General features: G+C 49.7%; 1 protein-coding gene and 1 long non-coding RNA gene across 3 annotated transcripts in view; one reads left to right on the top strand and one right to left on the bottom strand.

The window, feature by feature from the left end:
- Cdh5 (cadherin 5) overlaps positions 1–9,424 on the bottom strand; it is a 42,892-nt gene extending 33,468 nt beyond the window's left edge. The window contains exon 1 of one of the 2 annotated variants that reach the window (XM_006530630.1): positions 9,305–9,424. The gene's annotated coding sequence lies outside the window, so the exon portion shown is untranslated. The remainder of the gene's footprint in view (positions 1–9,304) is intronic. The other variant, NM_009868.4, reaches the window with a different exon arrangement.
- Gm29682 (predicted gene, 29682) lies at positions 5,164–22,121 on the top strand. The gene is made up of 3 exons (NR_131138.1): positions 5,164–5,234; positions 20,298–20,926; positions 21,571–22,121. It is a non-coding gene; the product is annotated as a predicted gene, 29682 (long non-coding RNA).
- Positions 22,122–23,775: the final 1,654 nt, after the last annotated feature.

Below are 23,775 nucleotides of genomic sequence, written 5' to 3'. Positions count from 1 at the left end.
GACTCTTGCCTCCCCACCTTGCAGGCATGGCTGGCTACTTGAGTCATTTCCTGATTTGCTCGGGGAAGAACTGCCAGGCTTGGGTTTTTCTGTTCTGCCTCAAGTAAAAAGTGACTAGGAAGTAGAAACGAGATACAGTAGGAAGTGAAACAGAGGAGAGAGAGTTCTCAGGCCTGGGGTAAGCAGAGGACAGGAACCTAAATGCTATGCTACCGGGGGTGAGCACCTCCTGGCTGTAGGATTCAACTAGGCGGAGGGGCACATCTGTGAGTCAGGAAGGCCTTTCCTGGAGCTCCTCTCCACACTGGGACCAACAGGAAGATAAGAAAGTGGGAATCTCATTAGAAGAAGCAGCTATGAGGAGGAAGCAGCCAGCAGAGACCGGGAGGCCATGGGCGGCCTTTCTGAGATGGTTTTATTATATTTTGTAGCACTGGGGGTGTAACCAAGGGCCTCGTGTGTACTGGTCAAGTGCTCTATCACCAAGCGACACTCCCAGCTCTTTCAAGAAAACTATTTAAGACCTAAGTATAAGAAGGCTAGAAGGAGAAAGAGAATTTCAGCGTGTAGCTCCAGGAGGAATGAAGCCCCAGTGTAGAAGGGCAGTTATCATGACTGAGGAAATGACGAAGTCTCCTGGGCCAGATAGAAATGAGTTGCTTTTAATCCCAGCACTTGGGAGGCAGAGGCAGGCGGATTTCTGAGTTCGAGGCCAGCCTGGTCTACAGAGTGAGTTCCAGGACAGCCAGGGCTACACAGAGAAACCTGTCTCAGAAAATAAAAATAAAAAAAAAAAAAAGAAAAGAAAAGAAAAAGAAGAAATGAGTTGAAGGGCCAAGGTATTGAAAAGAGGCTACGTCAATGTGACAGGTGGATGTTGTTCTCCAAATATCCATGACTTATACATTAGAACCTGAATGGTCACCTTACAGAGGGACTCTTGGTGGATATACTTAAATGGACTACCCAGGATAATCCCTTCTGGAGACAGGGAGAAGGATCAGATTTAAAAATAAGATGTAGCTTACTGGTGGGGCAGGCCAGTAATCCCAGCTATGGAGGTGACTGTGGCAGGAGCTGTTTCAAGATCAAGGCCTTCCTTGGCTACTGGCTGAGTTCAAGGCCAGCCTAAGCAATCTGGGGGTCGGGGAGTGTTCCTGTGTCACATATAAGGACATAGCTCTGTTGGTAGACTGCTTGCCCAGTATGTACAAAGCCTGGGTTTAATCTCCAGCACCATGTAAACAGATAGCAGCATATGCCCATTGTCCCAGCATTTGGAAGGTGGAGGACCACAAGTTCAAAGGTCACCCTCAGCCACATAGGAAGCTGGAAGCCAGTCTTCCAATACAAAAACAAAACCAGAAAATGTAAAGAGAGGGCTCCAGATGTGGTCCTATAGTAGGGCACTTGTCTCCAATATGTGCAGGCCTGGATTCCAGCATCACAAATGATGTAGTCAGATGAGGCTGGGGTGTGCTGAGAGGCTATCAGCTGAGGGATATAATGGCTGCAGGAGCTGGAAGAGGCCTGGCCACGAGCTCCTTCTGAGGCCTGTAGAGGGGTTACAGCTCTGACTTTAGCCCTCTAAGAACCATTCCAGACTCCTGGCTTTCAGAACTGCAAGGCAGTACATAAATCAACACATGCAGCTTTAAGCCCTTGGATCTGTGATAGCTTGTCACCATCATTGGAGGATCATGGCTTGCTTATTGTGCTCATTCCTGAACACACAATCCTTAAGTGGTGTCGCCTGTAATCTCAGGATTTGGGAGGCACAGGTAGATGGACTGTCAGAAACTTGAGGCCGGTGAGAGCTACTTCACAACATCCGGTCTCCAAAGAGCAGTAACAATAGTACCTAGCGCAAGCATTTTCAGAGAATTTGTGTAGGTCAGTTTTTCTCCTAGGCCCTCCTCCTTGACCTCACCAACCTCTGCACTGGGCCACAGAGCTTCTTCTGGGACTCCTAGCCTTGGCCTTGGCCTCTGCTTGGGTTTGGTTAAAGATGTCCAGCGGGTGCTCTAGCAATGGGAGGAGAGAAGTCGACCACTCCTTCCCCGTTCATTCCTCTGGTCTGTCTTTCCCTTTATGGTTGCAGCCCTACAATGTATGCCAGCCCCTAAAGAGCAACCTCTGTGGGATTTTGGCTCTGGGCTCTGGACTCTACAAGTGTTTCCCTTTTGCCTCTTCAACCCTGGAGTGATAATAGCTTCCCCCCATTGCTAGTCTCTGGGCGGCTCCATGTGTTGCTTGGTCCCTGCCCTACCGCTCCCAGCCTTCACTGCAAGTCCCTTCAAAGAGCCCACACTGGACATTGAGTTCCCTCAGGTGACTCCATATGACACACTGAGCAAACACAATTTCTTTATGGGACCTGTTGGAATGAGAGACAGGTTCCGAAGGCTGACAACAGCCACCGGCTATATGAGGAAATTATTATTATATTAGACTTCAATGAAGCAGAGTTCACTGCCTCACAGGGGATACTAGCCTGTGGGTGGGCTTTGACTGGCCACATGGAGCTATCAAAGATGCAGAGCTGACCTTCTGCTCTGTGTCCAGCAGAGGCCTTGCTGTGAGCCCTGAAAAGAAAGCCTCTGGCCCATGAGGTCGCCTGCAACTTCCCAACCTCTAACAGGAATGGCTTTTGCTCTTGCGGTGTCCTGTACAGCAGGGGACAGGGAGGTCTGTTCACTCTGCTTCTTGTCAGTCAGCTGTTGGTGAGGAGGGAGGGCCTTGGAGTGTGGGCCCGTGGGAGGTGGGATCTTGTGAGGCTGAGTCCTAGGGTGTAAAGTTGGCTGGCCTCCCCAATCGTGCTATCTGATTTAAACCTTGGCACAGCTTTGAGGCAATTACCAATAGTCCCCGTCTGCAGATGAGGAAGAGAAGGCTCTGTGGAAGCTCAGACTGAAGCAGCCTCTCTCTCTCTCTCTCTCTCTCTCTCTCTCTCTCTCTCCAGCAACACTTGTCATAATAACAGTTCTCAGTGCTTGGCTTTCGGAGATACTCCATCATCTAAGTTTCACGCTCTCCCCAGCACATGTAGGGTGTAGAAATTCTCATTCCCATTTTGCAGATGAGGAAGTCTAGAGATGGTCCAGCACGCAATCTGCCCTCTTCTAAATTCCGATTGACTATATACAGTCTCAGAGGGACCGGGGGGACTTTCCATTCCAATAGCCACACTTAGTATTACCTCTAGTGTTAGCAATTTAGCAGCGAGGGAGGATTTTGTAGGACAGCCATCATCCTTTCCTCCTGTCTAGGGATGGAAGCTAGGATGGCTGTGGTCTCTCTGGAAGCCAAATCTCCTCAATGTTTAGCCACTGCTCAGGTGATGCTGTCTCTATCCCCTCGATTTCCCTAGCAGTGTCTTATCTCTCTTGGCCCTTCGTACTAGCTTCAGAAAGGCTTAGAATGTCTCTAGATAGAATCAGAGCACCGAAGATGTCTGAAAGGCTTGAGGAGCCGGATGTGATTCCGTGCTGAGCATCCCAGCTGGATATTGGGAACCTGTGTGAACACAGCAGCCAGGGGACAGGAAGGGCCTAGTGGCTCAGCTGTGGGTGTGGGGCACTCAGGGGTTGCCTGTATCCCTTGTCACCAGGGAGCTGTGATGATGCCCTAACTCTGGGAGCATGCTGATGCTCTGAGAGAAAAATTCCAAATGGATGACAGAGCCTGCTGTGCCCTCAGCCAGTCTAAGAATGCCAAGTAGATTCTAATTTTGAAGACAAAGAATGCCCTAATGGTGAGCATACACAGAGCTCAGGACAGTGGGACTTATTGTATCTGAGAACCTGAATATGTCTGAACTCAACTATGCCCTGGAAGTTCAGGATCTTTGAGGCTCTTGGAGTCTATATCCAGAGTAGCCATGGGCCAAGGTGCCAGAAATGAGATACCTAGGCCAGAATCTGGGGACTGAATTGGACAGGGCAGGGCCCCATGGCTCTAACTACTGCTCTCTAGATTCCCTTTGAGGCTCCAAGCATAGTCCTAGCTATGAGACCTTAATTCCAGGACGTCCTATTCCCACAGGGCTTGGTCACATCACACTACTTCCCTGAAGGAAGCCAGGAGAGGACAAGATTACACAGTTGATTACCTACTAGCACCTATCTTATATAGGCCTTTGTGCCTATGGACCCAGGATGCAAACCACACCATATAAAAAAATTCAGTGTGTGCTGGGAAGAAAGGATTTGAGAGACTGTGAGTGTGTGTGTGTGTGTGTGTGTGTGTGTGTAGGCAGAACTGGCATGCAGCCCGAGTCCCAGGAGGGAACTCCGGTTTTGTTGTTGTTTTTCTCATTCACCCACTGTGGGACACGAAGCAGAGTCCCTGTTCCCTTTGTCTTTATAGCCCATCTGTCCCTAGCACTTGGCCTCAAGAGGCTGTGAGATGGGTTCAACCTTGAGTTCTACAGATTATTGGCTTTGGGTCCAACTGAAGGTGTGTGTGTGTGTGTGTGTGTGTGTGTGTGTGTGTAGGAGCTGGAGTATCTCTGGGGCTCCCTGGGACTAGGTTCTGGCTTTGTAGCTGAACAGATGTAGGGAATTTGGCTCCGGCTAGAGCCCCTCAGCGGGGCATAAGGCCAGTGTTTTGGGTTTGTCCGCCCCTGACCACAGGCATCTGATCAGTTAAGCCTTAGATTCTAACTAGCTGCCAGGTTCTGTCTGTTTGAGGAAGCTATTCGCTATCCTGGAGGGCTCCAGGGTGAGGTAAGCTATCTATCTATCTATCTATCTATCTATCTATCTATCTATCTATCTACCTACCTACCTACCTACCTACCAACTTATCTGTCTATCTCCCTGGAGCCTCATATCCTTCTAGAAGCTGGTATGAGCCCCAGTGGCCCTGGTACATAGGCATGTTCCCACAGCAGTTCCGCAGAGCTGACTCCCCTGTACAGGGACCTATCTTCTATTCACCCTATGGCCTTCAGTAAGGACTTGGGGCTGGATCTAGCGGGCTAAGTGGAGCCCCAGGGAGGGCCTCTGAGGATGGAATGCTCAGCCCTACCCCAACCCCCTGCAGACTGTGGACTCCAGCCTGGAGGTCTAGGTCAGGGATGAGGGGCAGGGCGATGGGCGGAGATGGCTCAGAACACGTAGGGGGTGTGCCTGTGCTCGGTTGCTTTGGAGCCTGAGCTCTGTGTGTGGCCCTGGGCAGCTCTCAGCCTGCCACATTTTGAGCTTCAGCTAGGACAGGATTTGGATCTAAAGGTACATGCACCCCTAACTCCTCTTCTTGAGCCCTCCATGTTTTCATCAGCGTTTTGTCAGTGTGGACATTGGAAGGGTGGAACCCCATCAGCTATGAGCTGGCCTCTTGGGGCTTTCTCCTTTCTTGTAGCTCAGTTTAGCACTGAGATCTGTTCCTAGGGCTTCCAGACCTGTTCCTTCCCTGGGACTGGCTCCTGGTTTGTCTTGTGGCTGTGCTCCCTTCTGAATCTCCCTTGTCTAGGCTCTTCTTGTAGCTTTTCCACCTCTGCAGCATGAATCCAAGCTGCTGAGCCAGCCAGCAGCAAGTTAGCCCCTCCAATTCTTCTATCTTCTACCTTCCTACCCCATTTCCAGCCATGAGGCATCTTAATGGTTTCTAAAATGCACAATGCTTGTCCTATACCCAACGTGCTGGAGTGTCCTTCCTAGTTTTGCTCTCTGAGTGAGTGCAGCCCCTGGCCACCTCCTCCATGAAGTCTTCCAATTGCCACCAACTCCCAGCCCAGCCTCTGCTTCCTAGCCTGAGCATTCTCTTCCCAGAAACATCCAGGCTCCAACTCTGACCTACAGCCTAATGTTCGGGTACATGAACTCAAGGTAGGTCTGGAGTCTGGTGGTGTAGAATCCCCCAGTGACTCAGTCTCCTATCCTGAAACTGCTTCTGGGTCTCTCTTCACTCTCAGGGCTTAAAAACCATGTATATTTGCAGACAGCACCTTGGGTGTGTCAGAGCAAATGCTACCTGTGGTTTAACTGAACAAAAAAAAAAAAAAAAATAAAGCTCTTGCTTATTCCCAAATAGCCCCTCTTACAGTCATCCTATTGCTAAATCCCACTAAAATCTGATCTTTTAGGACAATGAAATAATTTTCCCTTCAGGTCTTCAGAGAGAAAACACATATCCCTGAGCCGTGAGCCTCTTAAGGCAAGGCTGCCAAGTTAGGCTGTTGCTACTCACCTCTTCCCATACCCGTGGCAGGCATCACTAATCAATCACACTGTTCATTTCTCTGTAATACAACTTTTGAGATAGAGACTTCGAATAAAACCAAATCTTGTTTGCAATTTGAAACTGATTTGCTAGGTCATTTAAACTAGCTCTCTGTCTCCTCTGGGGGAGGCCCAAGCATCAGACAGAGGACTCTTTCAGCCTCCTCTGAGCATCCTGACTTGGGGTGGGTTGGTGGAGCAATTGTGGGGCATCACAACAAGGTCCATGTTTGTCTGTTTGAGCCTGACCTGTGGCTCGTGTGCTCTGTGGTCTTGGGTCTGTGCTTTGCCCTCTCTGGGCTTCAGTGGCTGCATCTGTAATAAAGGCAACAAACACTGAATCCCTGGGCAGGAGGACTAGAATATACACAGTGAACCCCAATATACACAGACAGCGCTCCCAGATATGCAGGTGTCTTGACCTCCTCCTCTCTGGTCTGTGCATTCCACCGGCTGCCTCACATCTGACCTAATTTCCTGGTCTTGCCGTAGGCTCATCCTCCCATTTCCTTGTTCTTCTCCAGGGGTAAATATCACTCACCACTATCTGTCCACCCCTGAGCCCCATTTCTCCCTCCTGGCCTGTGCATCTGCCAGGCAGTCAGAATCATCCTCTGACACGCAGAGAGACGGGAGACCAAGGCTGAGTTTATGGGAGCTGTGCGAGTCTTCCCAGAATTCCAGGTTCCCACCCTTCCTTCAAGAAGTTCTCTGTAATTTCTCCTCTCAATGCCAACTTAGAGCAGGGTTATGATGAACTTTTTATATTTCTCCAACAACAGTAGAACCATTCTCTTAGGGCAGTTCCCAGTTTATCCTTATACTGGCTGTGGTGGTCTAAATTGTATATGATTGCCTCTTCTCTAAATTTCAATATAGAGTATGGCTATGGGGTCAGCCCTATCCCTTTCCCACTTTATACTATGTGGCCACATGTCTGGCTAGCCTCTCTGGATTCCAGAGGTCCCATCAGTCACTTGGGAATTATTCATGTCAACTGAGGGGGTGCTAAGGAGGTGATGGAAGCAACCAGAAATGGTCCACTCAGCCAGGGGTTGAGATTTTTGCTAGAACGGTGGCTGGTGTCTCCGAGGTTCCCGTGCAACTGTGACTCATCTAACTTTGGGAGAAAAAAAGTGTGGCCCTTCAGGCTTCCTGCTCTATGTCCGGTTCTTGTTTAGCTGCACAATGGTCGGGCTGAGACTACGGGGTAGGCAGGTTAACCCCTTCAAGGTACTGGGAACTTCTTCTAGCTCCTAATTGTGAAAAGTTAGAATTTGAAGGACTGCCCTGAGGATCAGCTGCCCCTGGCCCCTTGGGGTCACCTGGTACTTTCCAGTCCGCAAATGGCTGGGCTCAGGCCAGATGCAGGAGAGTTTTGTGTCTTTCTTGCCCACTAATTGTTCTGGGCTGTCAAAATCCTCTCTGCGACTCAGCATTCAACCCAGTTCTAAAGAACCCAGAACCCACCAGCCTCCCAGACCCTTCAAGCTTCCAACCTTGAAGTCATCCACTGTCATTAGAGTCTTGCTTGCCTGCCACATTCCTCCAGGGGTAACTAATGAACGCAGATGCCCGGAGGTGCTTGCAGCAGGGGTAGCTAAGTATATGGCCTCTCTTACTCTGGCCCTTCCTTTCACATGGGTGAGACCCCCTAACAGGAGGTGTGAGACTTGTGCTTTGTGGTTTCAAATCTTTGTGGTATTCACAGCCACCTATGGCTATGGGGTAGTGGGTAAATCCACTCAGGATTCCCTGGCTATCTATCTGCCTCTCATTAGGAGTTAAGCCCAGAGCCAAGAGTGTATATCACAAGTAAGGACTGAAGATGTTTCTACAACTTTATGGTCTAGAAGCCAGAGACCCCATGTAGTCACAGGTTCCAGGAAGAGCCCGTGCTGAGGAGGACTAAATCTAAGTTCCCATCGTCATTCTGACTCAATTTTCACACTAACTCTCCTCTGGATCTCTGTTGTTGTCTCTGAGTACAGAGTTACCCTATCTACCTCCTTGGGACTGGATAGTAAATCCAGGAGCCATTGTTTTGTCGGAATATTCTTTCTGCATGAACCATCTCCACCGCTCACCACAGATTGTGAATAGAATTGCATCCAAAAATGTCCTCTCCTAATGAAGGTTTGGAGACCTTAGGTTACCGTCCCAAGGCCACACCGAAGTGAGTAGGCTGGGATCAGTGCCGAGGGTCACTGTCTCTGAGCTGGGCTTTTGGCTCAGAGGTCCTTGTCTCTAGGGCCTTCCAGAGACTTTGCTGAGCTGTACGGCCACAAGAATTCTTGAGCTCTGGGCTCTGAGTATCTGGTGTTGGGGGAGAAACTACAGGCTACCTTCCTGCCTGCAACTGCCGAAACACAAAGCAGGCTCTGAGAGTCTAGGGGAGATGAGGGAAGAGGGCTCATAAATGGGACTCCAAGTGCCCAGAGCTGAACCTCAGAAGGCCCATCTTGAAAGTGGGAGATATTGACAGAGGGAACGAGTACCCCTTTCAGCTCCCCAAATCCCACCCTAGTCCCTCGAGGTGTTGTAGGTAGAGATAACGGGGCAGGGGAATATAAGTCAGACCTTGGGAAATCTATCTCTTTAGCTCTGGACCAGATTGTCCTTTGGGCAGAAGGCAGAGCTAATCCTGGTAGATAGGGAAGGGAATCACAGAGCCGTTATTTGTCCATCCCACACAAAGCAGATCCTACTCAAATCCAAGGTCCAGACTCCAGTCCTCTGCCCTTGTCCTTGCTGAGTGACAGTGGAAATCCTATCCTCTTTGAGCCTGGTAGTCATAGAAGCTCCAGGTCACTGGAGTTTCCCTGAGTACGACAGTCTACTTACAAGGCTGCTGAGTCTTTCTTGAACATTGGTTCTGAGATAACCGTTTGTGTCCTTGCACACTAAGAGATATGCATTTTTTTTAGCCCTACCCTGGCCCCAGCAGAGAGACTCAGGCTCCGGAGAGGCTGTGTTCCCTTGAGAGTCCTACAGTGGCCATCCCATACGGGCAAGCCAGGACTCTCCCAGTTTTATCTCCATGAGACAGGAGTAGAGAGGGATTTGGGAGTCTCACTTACCTTGTCCGTGAGCAGAAGGCTCTCTCCACTGCAGTCTGTCCAGGGCCGAGCTTTGTGGAGAGCACAGTTGATTGCCTCAGGAGGGGAGAGGGGAGCCACACCCAGGCTGGGAGGGAGGCAGGTTTTCCAACTGGCCCTGGCCCACTTCCCCTCGGGATGGTTTCCTGTTATTGTTCCTTTGTGAGCTGCCTGCAGATAGGCAAGCCCTACGGTGGGCGGCCTCAGCTTGGTCAGCCTGGGCCCGTGGAAGCCTTGGACCTGCCTGGGGTATTCAACTCATACCTCAATTCTAGGTCTCATCGGAGGAGCTGTGAGCCTAGGGGTAGCTGTGGGGGCTCTAAGCTTCTGCCAGAGCATTCAGCCATCCCTGGGAGGCAGGTGTCATATCCCCCACTTTACAGTTCAGAAAGCAGAGGCTTAGTGGGTCTAAGGTACTTGTTTCCTCGCTGGACAGAGTAACCCAGACAGAAACCCAGCTACCTCAGCTTCTCCACAGAGCCGGCTTTCCGTGGCGACTCTGTAGTATGGTGGAACGAAAGGGGGCTGTGGAGTTCTCAGAGTCGGGCAGCTGAGAAACGTGACAGACAATCACTTTCAGCAGCAGATTTTGCCTGTCAGATTCTTCCAGGTAGGGCAGTGTGAGTTTCAGTTCCAAGGTACCAGCCTGGCCCATCTCACTTTACAAATACTGGGTGATGGGCTTCACGTGACCATGGACCAACCAGGGATCCATGCCTCAGTCTCCTCATCTGTATAATGGAGATAGCCATAGGTCTGAGTCAGCAAAAAAGTAAGAAGAGCTAAGAAGACAGCAAAGCAGTAGGTAGACCAGGGTCCCTCAGGACCAAGAGGCTGGGGAGATGAGGTCAAGATTCTCTTCATTCAGCCAGGCGTGGTGGCGCACGCCTTTAATCCCAGCACTCGGGAGGCAGAGGCAGGTGGATTTCTGAGTTCGAGGCCAGCCTGGTCTACAGAGTGTGTTCCAGGATAGCCAGGGCTATACAGAGAAACCCTGTCTCGAAAAACCAAAAAAAAAGAAAAAAAAAAAAAAAGAAAAAGATTCTCTTCATTCATTATGTGATGGGTTAGTAAAAATTTCAGGGTTCTGGCTCAGAGTAAATGACAGACCCCCAGAGTGTACCTTTTGGCAAATTGCCTGGGTTTCTTCATGCATAAAAGTTTGGGAAGTCCCCAACTTGTCCTGCTTTTCAGTGAGGCAAAGAGGGACCATAAGAGAGCAGATCTTTCCGGGCATGGAGAAAATACTGTGGGGGTAGGGTGGGGTGTGGTGGGGGGAAGAAAGGGTTTTCTGTTTGGGGTAGGTAATGTTGGAGATGCCCATTAGACACCCAAGTAGAGACATGGGCTTGGTGAACGAAAGCAAAGTTGGTGTAGCCAATCACTCCCTCCAGGTCCTCTGAGAACTGAACTGGAACGGAGGCCCAGGGAAAGGAGTGTACATTAGGATGGAGTATTAGCGTCCTGAGACCATGTGAAGACAGATGAGGACATCAGAGTAAGGAGAGAGGCCAGGGAACTGTCGCTGGGGCTGTTCTCAGCTCTGAGCGGAATCCATAGCATTCAACTACTGCGTGCGTGCATTCGTGCGTGCGTGCGTGCGTGCGTGCGTGCGTGGGCGAGTGCGTGTGTCTGTGAACAAACAGAAGCTCCACATTTTCCTCTCTGCCACAATCTGTTCTGTTCCCTGCCCTCAAGGTGGGCTGGCCCAGCATAGACAGCTTCCCCGAGAGCTGCCTGCCTTGGTGGTCTGTGTACTCAGTGGACACGTCTGCCAGGGTAGCACTTCCCGCTGGGTCTCATACTCAGCGCTGGCAGGCTGCCAGGGACAGGGCCTGTCCGGCCATCAATGCAAACTCCTTTTGTACTCTAGCCCTGGTGGATATTTCTGCCCCGAACACAGTCATTGTTGTCATCTGTAAACAGTAAACGATGGACAGGCAAGCCTTGGATGTGCCCCGGACTCCAGGGATGGCAGTGGAGGTCTTCATAGCAGAAGTTCAGTCCCAAAAGGCCAGGCTAGTGCTCTTCAGACCCCCTGTGGATCCAATACCTGATTTCACCCCTTCCTCACCCTTCCTCCTCGCACTCCAAGCCCACTGGAGTCAGAGAAGGTACTGGGAGGAGGGCGCATGCGCAGGGAGTAGCACTGAGCGTGCTGGAGGCTGCCAGGAAGACAGGAAACACGATGGTCTGCCAGAGCAGATTAGATGCAAGCTGGAGAAGGAAGTGGTATAAGGGGCCAGGGGACGCTCACCTAGGCTAGCGAACTCTGGGACTAGATCCTGTCTGTGTGTCCTAGACTCGCCGATTGGCTTCTCTGAGCAGCTCTCCCCGTCTCTGAAATGACCTTCAGGCCACACTTTTCAGGGCTAGGAGGTCAGAGGGACACTGGCAATCATTAACACAAGTAAGGCAGACTGAATATGTGTGCTTCATATGCGAGTGGTCTCTGGGGCAGGATGATGCTTCAGTACCTAAGAGCATCAGTTGCTCTTCCAGAGGACCTTGTTTCTGCTACTAGTACCTTTCTGGCCACAAATAGGTGTCTGTAGCTCTGGTTCCAGAGGATCTAATGCCATCTTCTGGCTCCCTCCTGCACTGCATGCCCATGGTTGCACAGATGTATAGAGAGGCAAAATACCAATATGCATACAATAAAAATAAATATATTTTTTTAATGAGCATGGTCCTCAAGCCTCAGGATCATTAGGGTGGAGAGAGGAGTTGGAAATGCAGATCCCTTGCCCTCACCTGAGGTATGTGGAGACAGAATGGCTGGAGATGAACCCCCAATATCTACAGTCTGGCAGCCCCTTAGGCCTTGTGGCTGAGCGCTCACATTGAGGAGCTCACGCGCGGGGCTCCCAGCATTCCTCCCAGCCCCTCCCAGCCCACTGCTGCCTTGCCTGGGAGCCAAGTGATCAGCTGTATCTCGTTTGGCCAGCATTACTGCTAGCTTGTCTTCCTGCCTTGGTCCCTCCCCTCCCCTCCCCTCCCCTCCCCTCCTCTCTTTCTTTTTCTCCCTTCCTTCCTCTTTCTCCTCCTTCCCCTCCCTCTCCCCTCCCCCTCCTCCTTCTTCCCCCCCCCCCCACCCTTTTCCCCCAGATAGCCCACAGGCTGGGCACTAACTCATGATCTTACTGCCTCAGTCTCTCAGATACTGACTTCACAGGGTTTACACCAGTCATGCCTGGCTCTTGATGCCCTTTTGTTTTGTCTTGTTTTTGCCAGTGTGGGCTGACTACTTGGTACTCCTGCCTGAGCTTAGTGTCGCTGAAGAACAGGGAGCAGATCTCCTTCGGAGAAGTTGTCTGGTGGCAGCAAACCTCCCCATAGTCTCTCTGCAGTCAGGTTTGGCTGCTCCAAATTTTCCCTTTTCTTCATATGATGCTTCTGATAACAGAAGCTATTCTGAGGCTCCTAGTACGACTCCTACTGTGTGCCTCTGTGTCCTAGGCTTTATAACTTCTCTCAGATAGGATGGCCTTGAGAGCAGGGGTTGGATCTAATCTATTACAGCACCAAGTATTGCTTCATGTACTTGTGCCTAGCTCCAACTAAGCTCCTTCCTGGATATGTCTGCCTGGCCTTGCTGAACACAGTAGTTCAGCTCAGGATGGCCACACATGCTTCCTGCCTCTGAGCATTTGCCCAAGCTGTCCTTTTCTTCCGAGATGATTTTCCTTCTTCACTGTGCCAGCCAAGGGTTGGGAGCAACCCTTTAATGCTCAGCCCAAAAGCAGTACCTTTCACCTAGTCTATCTGATTCCCATTCCCATTGGAAAGTCCTCCCCCACCCCCCAACTCTAGTCCTCATCTGTCCAGTGGCAAAGCCTGCCCCCAGAGCTCTGTGATGGTTCCTCTTCACTGGCAACTTGACTAGATTTGGAGTCACCTAGAAGACAAACCTCTGGATGTGACTGTGAGAGGATTTCCAGAGAGCTCTCACTAAGGAGAAAGGCCCATCTTGTATACGGGCAGCACCAGCTTATGGGCTGGCATCCCAGACTGAATAAAAAACAAAAACAAAAACAAAACAAAACAAGCCCAGACCAGGAAGGAGAGAGCCTTTATTGGAGTTTCTGGAGTTCTCAGAGAGCTGTCACTCATTGAATTGCCTGTGAGATCTGGAGTCAGTCACTCCAAAAGTAGATGGAGGTAGCCTGGGCCACCAGGGGAAGATCCTGCAGTTAAGGAAGCCCTGGGCCTGCTGCTCTCATCCACTGAGCTCCTCTGCCCTGGAGAAGCCCACTTGTTAGCTTATTACAGTTCATGGACACCAGGTCCACAATGTAGGCTAACAGAAACTATGTCTGCTTTCTGTGTTTGGATTTCAGTCCTCTCTGAGAAGTGCCACCGGAGCTCAGTACAGTGGCACTGTTTGTCAATATCTTCATTTCCCTAGCTCTGTGCCAGGCTCATCATCTAGATGAACTTGAGCCACTTGGAAGGGACCCACACTGGTGGCTGCTTTCATACTAGGTATTGTCAGAGAGGTGGCCTGATGTCCCCCAAGCAGCTTTGAAACCATGGGCTCAAACTAAGAGGTTCTGTTTTAGGAAGATTGTCCTGTGTAGGTTTTGATCCCCCATGGGGTGGTTTTGTGTGTGTGTGTGTGTGTGTGTGTGTGTGTGAGAGAGAGAGAGAGAGAGAGAGAGAGAGAGAGAGAACACGAGAGAGCGAGAGAGCGAAGGCACACTCTCGAGAGCGAGCAGGGTGGGGGGATGGGGCATGATCTTGACCACCGAAGAGGCCAGAGGCTAAGGCAGTTAACGCTGCAGCCTCAGGAGCCTGAGGAGGAAGAGGGGTGTTGGGCAGTCTGTCCCAGGCCAGGAAGGAGCAGAGCAAGAACTGCATTCCTGGTGGTGAGAACAATGGCCATTAGAGCGGAGGGGGACTAGCTCCTCTGAGAGCACTTTCCCAGCTGTCTTGCTTTCTCTCAGACATCCTTTCAATGTTGTTGAGGAAGTGGTGCCAGAGGACCAAGGACCCTGAAGCTGGAAAGTCCAGGCTGAAAAGGCTCAGCGCAGAGCCTGACAAGGACTGGCTGGGATCGGCTTTCTCAACCTTCCTAAAGCCACGATCCCTTAGTACCATATTTCATGTTGTGGTGACCCCCAACCATAGAAGTATTTCGTTGCTACTTCATAGCTGTCATTTTGCTACTGCTATGAATCATAATGTAAAGATCTATGTTTTCTGATGCTCGTAGGTTACCCCTGTTAATTGGTTGTTCAGCCCCCAAAGGGATCAAGACCCAGAAGTTGAGGATCACTCATCTGGCTGCCCCAGACCAACCCTGTAGCTTTTACTGTCTTATTTTCCCTTTCTGTACAATGGGGAGGGTGATTGTGTGCCTTCCTCATGGGTTGTTGGGAGAAGTTATTGAGAATATTTATGCAAAGTATACAGTAGTTACTCAGTAAGTTGGGAATGAGACAGAAGAGGTGTTAATGGAGACAGTGGTGAGTGTATATGGAACTAAGATTGTGCACATGGCATTTGTCTGATAATGTGAATGTGTGAGGCCAGCCACAGAGCATACAAGGTATTTCTGTGGCCATATGCAGTACTTGGAGTGTAATGGTACACTGAATGGTATAGCTGGGACCAGGGAGCCCCAAATCTTGGGCATTATTCTCCTCAATTCCTCTGGAATTCCCTTCCCAGGCTAGCACACAGACAAAGCCTCCTGTATGCCGTCTCCTTAAGGGCCCAGAAAGGGGAAAGCATTGATTGGGGGTGGTCCAGCAGCTGGGCAGGACAGAATGAGACCAAGGACCTGCCTTCCTGTCTGGAGGGCAGGCGTGAGTCTGGCAGAGCTTGGTGCCCGGAAGCTGAACCTTCCGGTCTCCAGGGCCTACATTCCCTTTCCTCTCTGTCAAAGCATCCTGGAGAACAATGGGTAGGAGCCTTCCCCATCTGTGGGGCAGGAAGGTGGATCTGGCCTGGCCAGCTTGATGGGGCAAACAGACTCGGTCCTACGCCAGTTTCTCATCCAAGCAAGTCTTCCAGCTCGGTTTGCAACTTTTCCCAGACGCTCCACTGCTCCACTCGGCGCAGTGCACAAAGCCTCCTGTGGCCTGAGGCCTGTCCTTTGAGCACAGTGAGGCCAGAGGAGAGGCAGTGTGAGCTGAGCTGTTCTTCCTGCAAGTGCAGCTGCTAGGGAGAGCCAAATGGAACCAAATCCTCAGGATGGTTTGGGTCTTGAGGATCGCCAGTGGCCCCCCCCCCCCCTCCATGTCACTGAGACGGATGGGAAAGCAGACATAGTTTCTGTTAGCTTACATTGTGGACCTGGTGTCCATGAACTGTAATAAGCTAACAAGTGGGCTTCTCCAGGGCAGAAGAGCTCAGTGGATGAGAACAGCAGGCCCAGGGCTTCCTTAACTGCAGGATCTTCCCCTGGTGGCCCAGGCTACCTCCATCTACTTTTGGAGTGACTGACTCCAGATCTCACCGGCAACTCGGTGAGTGACAGCTCTCTGAGAACTCCAGAAACTCCTATGAAGGCTCTCCCCTCCTTGGTCTGGTTTTCCTGAAACTGTCACCAAGCCCAGAGGAGGAGCCACAGGTGACATCAAAGAGGGGCAGGACTTGAGGTAGCACTAACAGAGGCAAGGTGAAAGGACAGGCATTCTATGGGAACCTGACTTCCTTGAGGATAGTCAGGTCAACTGAGAAGGAAGCAGGGTTCTTTGGTCTGGGCAGATGCCTGCCTCATGGGATGGTATTCTGCACCCCTCCTCCCCTCCCTATCTGAGATCCTGGCTTCCTCTGGGTGGGATTCCCCAACCTGGGTCAGAGACATCATCTCTCAGACTGCTGTTTTCCCAACCATCACACTGCTGTCAGGTCACAGGGTATTTATTTGCAAAGGCCACCTTCGCTGCCTGCTGCCTGGAATTCCACTCCTAGCCTCTCCAGCCATGAGTGTGTGTGTGTGTGTGTGTGTGTGTGTGTGTGTTGTGGGTACATGTTGGAAGTTGACATTGGGTGTCATATTTCTTTCCGCTTTTTGTTTCTTTCTGACACAGGGTCTCGCACTAAGCCTGGAGCTCACTGATTGGGCTTGATTACATACTGAGCAGTGTGAGCCTCAAGGATCCATCTATGTCCACCTCCAAGTTGGGATTATGTGGGTGCTGGGATCTGAACTCACGTCCTTAGGCTTGCATAGCAAGCACCTTATTGATGCAGCCATCTCCCTGTCCCAGACTCCTTAACATTCAGCCTAATATGTTACCTTGTTAAAAACATAACAGCTTTGGGCTGAAGAGATGGCTCAGTGCTTAAGGGTAATGACTGTTCTTGCAGAGGTCCTGAGTTCAATTCCCAGCAAACCACATGGTGGCTCACAACCATCTGCAATAGGATCTGATTGATGCCGTCTTCTGGTGTCTCTGAAGAGAGTGACAGACAGTATACTCCTATACATAAAATAAACAAATAAATAAATCTTAAAAAATATATATATAACAGCTTTATTGAACTGGAAGTCATATATGAAGCTCATCCTTTTATTATAGTATAGGATTCAGTGTGTGTGTGTGTGTGTGTGTGTGTGTGTGTACTCACTGATCCTCAGTACTTAAAGAGTACTGGCATCACCTCCTGAAGAATCCCAACCCCTCCCCCAGCCCCTGGTGGTAATCTTTCTTCTGTCACATGGGTTTTCACACAAATGGACTCATGTGTATGAGGTGGCCTTTTGTGACTGGTTTCTTTCACACTGCACAATGTTTTCAAGGGCCATGGTGATGTAGCATGCATCAGTACCCCTACAGAGCATGGTCACTGTATCGGTCTACCCTAGTTGGTTGGTCCATCCATCAGCTGATAGATATCTGGGTCCTGTCCTCCCTTTCACCATCATGAATAAGGCTGCTCTGAACATGGCTGTGCAGTGTTTTTTGTGTGAACATTTTAAATTCTTCCAGCACTGCAGATCTAACAGTGGATTTACGGAATCACCGAACTCGCAACTCCGTTTTGAATCTTTATAGGCTTCATCAAACTATTTTCCCAAGCAGAGGCGATGATGTTTCACTTTGGTGTTTCTCTGCCTCTTCACTGAATGCATGCTGTTATCTGTCTTTTATTGGACTGCTCCTGGTGGGCTCAAAGTCTCATTTCATTGTGATTTTGATTTGCATCTCTCCAGGGACTTTTCGTATGTATATGAATATGCATAGCTTCTCTGGGAAAATAGCGACTCAAATCGTCTGCCTTTTAAAGTTTTAATTGGGTTGTTTGCCCGATTGTTGCTGGGTGTTAAAGAGTTTGCAGGAACTGGGGAAGGTAGCTCAGTGGATGAGTATTTGTCTAGCATGGGAGAAGCCACAATTCAATTTCTAGCACTGGGCTGCTGTTGCTTCTTCTTCTTCTTCTTCTTCTTCTTCTTCTTCTTCTTCTTCTTCTTCTTCTTCTTCTTCTTCTTCTTCTTCTTCTGCTGCTGCTGCTGCTGCTGCTGCTGCTGCTGCTGCTTCTGCTGCTTCTGCTGCTTCTTCTGCTTCTGCTTCTTCTTCTGCTTCTTCTGCTTCTTCTGCTTCTTCTTCTTCTGCTTCTGCTTCTCCTCCTCCTCCTCCTCCTCCACCTCCTCTTCCTCCTCCTCCTTCTTCTAAAGTGTCCTGGGTGTAAGTCTGTCATTAAATTCATTAACTATGTAATTATAAATGTTTTCAACTAAACTCCAAGCCTTTTAATTGTATTGACAGTGTCTCTTGAAATACAAGTGCTTTTAGTTTTAAGGAAGCCCAAATTATCTATTTTTGCTGTATTTTGATATTAAGGGGGAAAAGAAATATTTTTCTTCCCATTTTAGGTCCTATAACAGCCTCTATAGGCTGAGATCCTATAACAGCGACAGGAAGATAAAGATGAATGTTCATTTGCCGTCCAAGGTCATTAACTGAGGGCGTTTTGCCAGGCCTGTGCATTCAGATTCCTTTCTGAGTCTCTTCTGAAATAATGGCCCCCCTTTGCTCTTCATATATGGAGAATACTTCTTTTTGATTATTTTAAGACAGAATGTCCCTATGTAGCCCAAGCTGGCCTTAGCTCTTGATCCTTTTGCCTCTACCTCCCTAGTGTTGGGATTATAGCCTTGCACCAGCAGACTGCGCTCAGGAGGGGAGGTCTTGCTGATGATCTTATGACCTACTTCAGGGAGAGGCCTGGAGAGACCTTCTGCTTATCTTTCAATCGCCAACGGCCCATGTTTTGAACTACAGCATCCGTTCTAAGGAGCCATAGTCCCAGGAAATGAAGGAAGGCTGTGTTTGTGGTCTGTTCTCAGTGTGAATCACCCAGGCTGCCATGAACCACTGGTTCAGAGCTGGAGTTGACTTTGTGGGACTGAACCTGTAACTTGCCCTAGATCCCTGGTTACCATCAGAACTCGCTTGAATTGTTGGGTGTGAAGTTGGTGCTGCAATCAGAAAGAAGATAGAAATAAAACCAGTCAGCCTCTTTCGAGGCAGCCCAGCACCTTGAATTCCAGAAATTTCCCCCCTCTCTAAGGTGGCTCTTAAAGCCTGGGTTGACTAACAACATTGGCAAATCTTGAAGGCCCACCAGGCTTGGGCGCCAGGGTCCCAGGAAGTGAGTGACTCTTGGGCTGCAGTAGAATTGTTGGGGGTGGGGTGAGGTTGGCTCTTTCCCCCAGCACTAGGAAGGGGATGCATATCTAGAAATTCTGACTTACTTAGCATGGGATGGCTGGACCTCACTGGTTTTAAAGGTCCGTGCTTGCTTGCATGCGTGCGTGCGTGCTTGGGTGAGTGCGTCCTAGTGTGCACCCTGAACTAGATCCCTGCTGGGGAGGACTGGCCTCCAAGGTCAGTCCCCTGGTGGAGAAACATCTCTGAATGAAGGAGGGCACCGAGGAGGAAGGAGGGGGTAATAGTCCTAAATACTGACATTCTTTCCCCCATCTTAACTATTCCTTTATTTAATACAAACCCGGTGAGATTCCACAGGAGTTCATTTGGGAGAAGAAAAATAATTTTGACATCGCCATCTAGCGGCCAGTGGTGAGACAGACGTTTCTGAGAACTGAGTCTAATTTACAAAAGGCTTCCTTTGTGAAGGAGTTTAAAGACTGGTGATAGGGATGATAATTCCAGTTTGTAGGATGCTTGTTTGTAGCATGCAGAAAGCCGTAGGTTTGATCCCCAGCGCTTCGTAAAACCTGGCCATGGTGGCGCTCGCCGGAAACTCCATCACTGGGGGTTCACGGCTGTCTTTGGTCACATAGTTCAACGTGTGAGCCACCCTGCCTCAGAACAACTAAACGGAACTGTAGATAAAGGTCCAGGCTGCACAGAAAATGATGGACACGCACCAGGAAGCTCTTCCTACCCTCAGGGCTAACTGACATTCCTTTGACAAACAGCTGGAGGAAGGGGCTGGCTTTCATACCTCTGGGGAGGTGTATAGATTATTCCAGGTGCCTCAAGGAGCAGGCAAATGGGTTGTGACCAGAAAAGGCTTCCAGGGAGCTGCGTGGGCGGGGCGGGGCGGGGCGGGGCGGGGCGGGGCGGGGTGGGGAAGCAGGAGGAGCAGTGGCCTGGCCATGGAAGGAAGCAGCTCCTAGACTTTGTGTTCAGGGTCTTGACATGGGCTCACAGTGACGATGGCTGATAGCTCCTGCTGGGGCCAGACAAGAGTTCAGAAAGGATTTCAGGACTGGGCTGCTCCAGGGTCTCACTCCAGAAGGACATGGAAAAACCAAACCAAACCAAACCAAACCAAAAAAACCCCAAAACCCTTTCAGGAGGAGAAAGTGGGTGTTGTGAGCCTGGGTGTGTACAAAGGAAGAGGCGATTTTTTTTTTCAATAAAAATAGTTTAGTGTGGACAGAACTGATTTAAGAGCTTGTATGGCTGGAGGGAAGGCCTGATATGGAAGTCTCCATGAGATATTTGCCCTTGTTTGCTAACATTAATATTACTATTTTTATTTTGTCTAGGATCCTGTAGCCCCAAACACACCCAGCACTTCGAGGGAGGCAAAAATTCCAAAGAACACAGTTTGGGAAACACTGCCAGTAAGAAAGTCTCCAGTTTTGTGCTGGGAGACTGTGAAGAGTCCCTTTAGACGATCATGCTTCATTGGTGACTTAGAAGACGCCCAGTGTCTACTGGTCCGGTCAATAGTCATGAGAACCCGAGTGGGATGGAGATGGAGTTAGTGATGGGCCCAAAGGCTTTGTCAGGGTCAAAAGTTCAATGAAGTCTGAAACATCGCAACTGCGGGGAGCTGAAGACCCTAAACTTGGCTTAAAATGCAAAGTCAAGAGTAGACGTAGGCATTCTTGTATGCTTTCTTGCACGATGGAGACTGAGTTCTGGGCCCAGCACGTGCCAGGCCAGCACTCCATGACTGAGCTACATCTCCAGTCCTTAGTATTACCATTGAGCCCCGTTCACCTACAGATCTCATAACTTACCTAAGATCGTCCAAACTAGCGAGTGTCAGAGCATGTCAGGGACCAGACTCCTTCAGGGTCTGCTGACTCTGGCCTGGACAGAGGCCGACTTGGGGCATCATGCTCATACCTTTCTGAGCAAGCAGCGCATGTGTGGGGAGTGGATGCAGGTAAGCTTAACTTAGGGCAGAATAGGGGGTAGGAGATAGTGAGTCCCTTCCTGTCAGGGCTGCTCAATGCAGTTGGGAGATCCTGCCAGAGTCAGAGAGATGGCCACTGGGGAGATGGCTCAGGTCATTTTTTTTTCTCTGCAATTCAGTACTCCTCCCCACCTGTGTGTGTGACGTGTGTGCACAAGTTCATGTTTGGGTGTGGAAGCTAGAGGCTAATGCTGGGTGTCTTCCCTTATATTTTGAGACAGGGTTTCTCACTAAACGTGGAGCTCACTGACTAGATTAGACTGGCTAGCAGCGAGCTCCAGGGAGCCTTCTTTCTCCACCTCCCCAGTACTGGGGTTACAGGCACAACCCACTGACCCAGCTTTTCACGTGTGGGTTGGGGATCCAAACTCAGGACCTCAGGTTTTCCTGGTAAGCCCTTAACCAACTGAGCCACTTCCCCTGTCCTTTGGTAGTTTTCAAAGTCCTTATTAAGTGGGGAGAATGGTAAGTTTGGTATAGGAAAGTATACATTATTTATACTACGTAAGGGTTCCTCCGAGGATATATATGTACTCCTGAGTTCTGGGAGGACCCGTGACAGATTTCACACAAGTGTTTAGGGTTCACCCTGCATTTTGTTCATTTTTGTTTAGGATGCAGGAGTTTGCCTGTTTACACTACCTGGATGCCCAGCTTCTGGTAGCAAGATTGGATGGTCCACGCTGGTTTTTAATGGAGTCACATGTCCTGGTCCTCAATTTGGGGTGGTGGTTTCAGGAACTGGGCAGACTCATGTTGGGATTAGAAAGCTGTAACCACTAGGTTCAAGGAAGTCTCACTCACATAGAGGAAGACAAACCCAAGCTATGGACTTAGCTTTTCTGTGCCTCAGTTTCCTCATTTAGTAAGGAGGGGGAGTGGTCTCGAGGCATACCTGCTGAGGGATGTCTGGTGTTACCTTCTGCACCTGGGAAATACTCAGGGGCCATGTTCCTGCTCACTGGTCCTTCTTGACACGGATAATGCCAGTTCCCAGGCCTCAGCCTTGAAGGCCAAGGCCATTTGCCTCCTGGGGGCCTCTGGCTTTGGAAGGTTTCCCAGGAATCCTTGAGCTAAGCATTATCTTTTCAGCCTGTGTGAGACTTCTGCTTGGGGCTTCCAAACTAAACTAGTTTCGTCTTAAATACAAGAAATCAATCCTTGCAACCAAGTTGTTATTCCAACATTGATTTGGCATAAATTTGGAGAGAAAATGGCTAATAAATACTTGCAGGGGCAATAAACACTGGGGAGAATTATCTTTGAGGCAGCAGCTAGGGGTGGGCTAGGTGGGACAGTCAATTCCCAGCTTCCCACCCTGAGCTTCTGCTCCCACCCTTAGCTCCTCATTAGCAGCAGTAGAGAGCTGGCAGTCTTGCTTGGTCTGTGGTGGGTTTAGGGAAGAAGAGGAGGAGGAGGAGGAAGAGGAAGAAGAGGAAGAAGAGGAAGAAGAGGAGGAGCAGGAGGAGGCGGCGGCGGCGGCTCTGAGGTCTTCCTGGGACTCTCTGCTGTTGAGACCAGCATAGCAGCATAAGCAGAAAGAGGAAGGCCTGTTCCTCTTCAGTCCTTACTCCCCACTACTGCAGACTAACCCCTTTTTTGGGTCTCCTATCTGCGCGGAACGGGTCTCTGGTTGCAGGTGGACAAAGGAGTCAGCAAATGACAAAGAGGACACGAGAGAGCATGTTGAACCTGAGTGTATTGTCACAAAGTGAACACCAGTCTTATATAATACAGAAAACAAAGGGGTAGGATGTCACAGTAGGCAAAGTACATTGCAGTATCTGACACAAAACAAAGGAGTGACTTCAAAGGACTTACAGGAACCAGGTAATATTTACAGGTAATAAAACAGCCCTGCCTAGGGTCAGCTAATGACAGGTAAGGATTTCACACCCTAGTCACAATTTGTGCTACTCCTTTAAGCCTTGTGGAAGCTTGCACCCACTGGGTTCTGCTCTAGCAGAGCTTCTCATGAATAATGCAATACCACAACCCCCCCTATTTCCTAGGCCTTGGTAAATTCTTGCATATGGGTGTAACTTGGCTGTTCTTTTAAGTATTTGTAGGGAATCTCCATTTGTCAGAAGAATTCACCAACTTGCTTCTATTATGCAATGTAGTCTGCCATACCTGACTGTAGTGAAGATTCTAAGTATACTCTGCTAAGCTTGCCCTGAGATTTCTAACTCTTAGCCAGTAAAATACTATAAGAAAGCATGCAAGACCCTCCACAATATTTCAGGGACAAATCTGGGGCATTCGAGCTATGGGAATGCCAAGGTTCCAAGAGGCTGAGTTTCCTTGAAATTCTTTGCCTCAGGACTGCTTCCAGGTTTCCAAACCTGTAATGCGAGTCACTACTGGAGTGGATGTAGCACCCCACCACCCATGTCAGTATGAAATCTAGACCAATTAAGCCCTATGCCTCCATCTTAACATCTGTGGAGAAAGCACACTTCCCTCAGGCATTCCTTGTGCAAGATGCTGGGACAGCATGCTCCGCAGCCAGTGTCCCTGCATGTGGCAGCTGTGACAGTGACTATCCCTTTACAAGTGAAAGGAGAAACTGTCTTCAAGGTTTTCAGACTGTAGAAGGCATTGAATAAGGGTTTCTGCTATCTGCAGATACATCAAGGGGTTTTGGGGGGTGGGGTGGGGTGTCACACCCTGTCTTTCCCTGCTATATCTGGTTCTGTTGCCAGCTCAGCTGAGGCCATCCCAGAAGAATAATTGTCACCATCCTGGGATCCCTGGAGCCCCTGAACTTGTCTCCTTCACAGACACAGTCTCAGAAGTTCCCCACAAGGTGGCAGACC

Source organism: Mus musculus, chromosome 8, assembly GCF_000001635.26.
Source record: "Mus musculus strain C57BL/6J chromosome 8, GRCm38.p6 C57BL/6J".
Taxonomy (NCBI): domain Eukaryota; kingdom Metazoa; phylum Chordata; class Mammalia; order Rodentia; family Muridae; genus Mus; species Mus musculus.
Note: the sequence above shows the minus strand (reverse complement) of the source record. Positions and strands in the feature narration are given on the sequence as shown.